We start from the raw sequence: 5,562 nt of genomic DNA on the forward strand, positions 1-5,562 counted from the left end.
TTTCCAACACCTTGCCCAAGTTTAAATTTTATCACAATAGCAATGGCCAATCAGCTCCGGCTGCTTTTTTTCCCACTTGCCCAGAGATAATTGGAGGAGGGTCAGTTTTAATCTAAAAATGGTTTTGTGGTAGAAGTTAGGCAGCTAATGTTCCCTCTAGTTGAATAAACAAAACACAGGTTATAAATACCTATTGTGCAGTTTCAGCTACTCGATCATGAATTCTGTATTTTGTGATGGGTGATTCCACTTCTCCAGCTATGAATATGAGTGGAACAATATATGAAAATACCCCAGGTTTGCTGCTGAAAATTGTACCCCCCCCCCCCGAATGCTGAGCAGTTCTTGGGGATAAATTAGTATCTTTTGCTTGACCACTGTTGGCAACAGGCTACTCCACCAGATGCATTAAATGGCAACACATGTGGTCAATGAAATATACATGCTGGCTATGATACAACACACAATACCTCTATATGTGAAAAGGAGGACTACAAATCGCAGCATGGTTGTCAGAATACCACGGTGATAAGTCCTTGATCATGTAACCGTAAATTACATTAAACGCAGGGCATAAGCTGCTGAAGATAAACACCGATTATAGCTGCAGAATTGTACATAATCCTTCTAAAGCCAGCTCATTTGTTAATAGTTTCCAGTTGGGCAGAGTTGTTGCTTTTATTAAATTAATAATGTCTGTAATGCACAATTGTTTCCTTGGCAACAGCTTAGGAGGGAAATGCTATGGTCGTCATACAGGTATTGCTAGCGTATGGCGTTTTCCTTACATGTTGCCAGGTAGCCTATCTCTTTCTGATGCCATCCATTAGGTAGAACATAAGAAGGGTGCTAGATTTGAACTTGAACCGGATTGCCCAAGCAAGCAGGGTTTGTACTTCGTTAGTACGTGGATGGGAGACCACCAAGAAAGTTGGGGTCATTATGCATCGGAAGGCAATGGCAAACCACCTCTGTTAAGGTCTTGCCTTGAAAACCCTACAGGGTTGCTGTAAGTTGGCTGTGACTTGACAGCATTTCCCACACACACACTCAGTGGATCAGGACAAAAGCCCATCTAGTTCAGCATCTGGATTTCCACCGTAGCCAAACAGAAAGAAAGTGCCCAAACTGGGAACAGAGGCAATAGTCCACAAACTGGGAATAGAGGCAATGTGACCCAAAAGAAGTGTGTGCTTTTCACTACCGGCACTTGTAAAAAATATCCCTATTGCATCTTGCCTTCTGACATACCTTCCGTTTGAGAGCCTGTGTGGTGTAGTGATTAAGAGCAGGTGGATTCTAATTTGGAGAAGTGGGTTTGATTCCCCACTCCTCCACCTGAGTGGCAGAGGCTTATCTAGTGAACCAGATGTGTTTCTGCACTCCTACATTCCTGCTGGGTGACCTTGGGCCAGTCACAGTTCTCTAAGAACTCTCTCAGCCCCACCTACCTCACAAGGTGTCTGTTGTGGGGAGAGGAAGGGAAAGGAGCTTGTAAGCTACCTTGAGTCTCCTTACAGGAGAGAACGGAGGGGTATAAATCCAAACTCTTCTTCTTCTCTTCTTCTTTTTACCTGTGAAAAAGCTGGTTGGATCCAATCCACTCCAGTATTGTTGCTATCATGAAACTGTTACACAAATAATGTCTGTGGACAAACAATAGAAAGAGAGGAACCTCTTGTTCTTTTCCCACAAATTATCTAGTAGGATGTGGACAGAAACAAAGCAAAAAAGGCTGCATGTAATGTACTAGAGAATACCTAGTGTTTTTTAAAACACTTCCCATAAGCAGGTATCTAAAACTGTTTCCTATTTGCTGTAAGTGAAACACTATAATCTAGACTTCATGGATTAATTACAGGGGGATTTGTATATATCCAGCTCCTGCCGGCAGAAGTTTCGGTTTGTGCTTACCCCTCATCATGTAATCTGTGCAAACGTCAGCTGCCTATTATGTGTTCAGCTGACCAGTTGGGGCCCAATGCTTCCTAAAGGGTTGGAGAAAATAATATTGTGGAAAAATAGATCTACGATTTGGGGCCAATCCGTGTTTTACAATGCATCTTTCCAACCTCCCCATCTCTCTATCAGTCTGGCCACCAGTGTTTTCCTCTGTTGTTGGGGCACTCATTGCCAGAACCATGGCAGTACTTGAGGCTGCCATGGTCCCAAAAGGAACAGAATGCCTGCATCACACTTTTGGAGCCCCTTATGGTTTTCAAGGCTTTCCTTGCATTCCTTCCTCTTCGGAAAGGTCATACCATCCATTGAGTCACAGGTAGCACAACTGTTCTGTCCTCTATCAAAACCAGAGAGGCACTGTTTCTATCAGCCTAAACACACTGGCATGTAGTCTGAGGGAATGGTGTATCCAATATGTTATCTTTCCTGTTGCATACATGTTCCAGGACATTTACTGTCTAGACTCTAGAGCATTTGTGTATGTGTGTGAGTCAAGTCTCAGCTGAGTTATGGTGACCCTGTAAGGTTTTCAAGGCAAGAGACTAACAGAGATGGTTTGCCATTGCCTGACTCTTCATCAGCTGAGAGAGTTCTGAGAGAACTGGGATTGGCCCAAAGTCACCCCGCAGGCTTCATACTGAGGAGTAGGGAATCGAACCCAGTTCTTTGGATTAGGCTCCACCAAACATTGAACTGGGCATATATTCACTAATGGACCTTTGAACTGTGCTGCAAATCTCATTTTCCCCTCATTCACAATTTTTTTTCCCTGCTGAAAACTAAAATCTGGTGAAATCTGAAATGCCACCTTTTGTCAGGAGATGACCTTGACATTAAAATTTGGCTAAGCAACATCTATTAAATTGAGGCTATTCACATAAACATAGTGGTAATCATAATATATTTACCTCTGGATATATATTTATTAATATGATTAGCCTTGGAAAATACCCTAAAAATTTGGTAAAATTCGGATTCGGATTTATTCAAGCATAAAATTATCTGTATGCCCGAATAAGACAAATAACATATTTGGATATACCAGAATATTCGGGTATATCTGAAAAATTCTGGTCCATTTAATTTTTTTTTGTATTTTGGGGTGTTTTTCGCATGTTGGCCTGCAGAGGACGTATTTTTAAAGCTAGTGGCACTAAAAGTTCAGAGTATGATCCAGGGACTGTTCAGATGATGCCCCTTGAGTTTGGTAAGGTTTGGGTCAGGGGACCAACGTTATGGACTCTCCAAGGGGTAGCCCCATCTCCTGTTAGCTCCCATTGGAAACAATGAGAGATAGGGACACCCACTTTGGTGGCCCATAACTTTGTCCCCCCCGGACCAAATGTTACCAAGCTTGGGGGCATCATCAGTACAGTCCCCAGATCATTCTCTGAAATTTTGGTGTTGTTATCTTTAAAAATGCGGCCCCTGCAGGCCAAAAAGCAAAATACCCCAAAATACCCCCCAAAAGCTCGAATATGTGCCCCCTGCAGGCCAAAATGCAAAAAACACAAAAATACCCCCAAAAAGCTCAAAAAGCATTTGGATTTGTTCAGATTAGGGCAGGGCATATTCGGTCGATTTCCCCCGAATATGCCCAAATTCGCCCAGATTCGTCCCGATTCTGACATTGGTTGCATATGAAACTCCAAGTCTAATTGCATTGTTCATGTACTATCTATACAACATGATAGGCTAGTGCCATGGATTTGTGTTTGCTGTCCTCTAGTGCAAGGGTGTCCAACTTTGGCCCTCCAGATGTTCATGGACTACATTTCCCATCTGCCTCTGCCAGCATTATGCTGATGGGAATAGTAGTCCGTGAACATCTGGAAAGCCAGACCTGGTTCCCCTTCTCTAGTGCAAGGAGTCTTTTGGTGTTGCAAGAAGAGACTGACGCAAGCAGAAGAGATTCTTTCATCAAAAGAAGGCTGGTTGCATTGAGGGCTAGTAAGATTGCCAGTGCTGGAACTGATCTAAGGGTTCAAACTCCATGTTTATAATGACCTATTACTGGTGAAAATTTGTTGTGTAGTTTTTGGAAACGTTCACTGAATACTGATAGACAGAACTTGATGCTCATGAATAGGTTTGCACATGGACTACAACAGGATAACATTTCAAGCTTGGAGACTTGGTTAATGTGAATTGGTCTGTTTGATTGGTTTGACCAACAAGAGGCATGCATGAATGAGGGAGCCAGATGCCAGAGCCTATGACAAGTGAATGGTAATGTTTCTTAATAACTGTAGATACCTCCTCAATGGGCCCTATTTGGTAGGTCAGAGGTCTGCCCCATACGATGCCTATGGGTCCATGGAAACTGCTGACACTTTTCCGGGTGCCCACCAATTGTTTTTTGAAAGTGGGTGGAGCCAGGTGAAACTTTTGCTCTGCAAGTCTTCTGACCGATGGCCAGTGTGGTGTTAGGGATAGAGTGGCAGACTAGGACGCTGGGTGACCGGAGTCTGAATCCTCACTTCTGCCATGGAAGCTCACTGGTTGACCTTTGGGCCCATCACAAACTGTCACTCTGGCCTATCTCACATGGAGAATGGAGAAAGGGAGAACCATGTTCTAAAAGTGGTTTGAATCCAAACTGAGGAGAAAAGTTGGACATAAATTTAAAAATGTATAAATACATTGGAAATTATATAAATATAAATACATTGGAAATGTATAAATACATTGGAAATACACTGGAAATTTGATTGGCTATGCAGATGTTTAAAAATGTTGCTTTGCCCCACAGGACAAGGATCTTCACTGTGTGAATAAAGATAAGCTGAGGCAGCCATTGGGTGGCTGGTTCTGCCTCCTGTGGTAGCCATTTTGCCTACCACACTGTGTCAGATTTTCAAAATGGTTGGGACCCCAGGTTAGGGCTTAGAAAAGGTAGCCCTTGTCAGGTAAAAGGAGGGGGCAGATGCGGTTAGTATATGAAGGAACAACAGTTTAAATTCCAGGAAATCCAGAGAAAGCAGACAGGCATGGTTATGATTCAGTTGAAGCACCTTCCAAATGGGATGTCTCTCTCTCCTTCCCTCCCACTCTTTCTTTAAAGATGTGATATGGGATTAGCAGATCTGCCGCCCCAAAGGAGCACTTTGTTGCCTCTAACTGTGTTCTTGTCATTTGCTACTGTACACCGCCCTGAGCCCTTCGGGGGTAGGGTGGTTTATCAAATCGAATAAATAATAATAATAATAATAATAATGATGATGATGATGATGATGATGATGATGATGATGATGATGATGATGATGATGTATTTGTAAACACAGCAAATATAACAAAAATGCCTGTTTCCTGGTGCTGTCCACTCCAAAGGGAACCAGCCCAGGTAAATACTGTCCAGGGAACATCTCAGTGCTCTGAAAATTGGGAAGCATGTAACCTGGAGAGGCAGGGGAAGGAATCAGGGTGTGTGTGAATAGGGCATTTAGTGGTGTCATACACCGTTAACATTAAATTAGTTTCAATATGGATTAGTGACTGTAGGAAAACTATCTAGGTGGCCCTCCTAGCTCCCCAAATGAAAAGTGGGACATTAAAGAAAAAAAATTGTCTAACATAAATCTACTTGCTCAAAGCCAATCC

This window comes from Sphaerodactylus townsendi, linkage group LG10, assembly GCF_021028975.2.
Source record: "Sphaerodactylus townsendi isolate TG3544 linkage group LG10, MPM_Stown_v2.3, whole genome shotgun sequence".
Classification (NCBI taxonomy): Eukaryota; Metazoa; Chordata; class Lepidosauria; order Squamata; family Sphaerodactylidae; genus Sphaerodactylus; species Sphaerodactylus townsendi.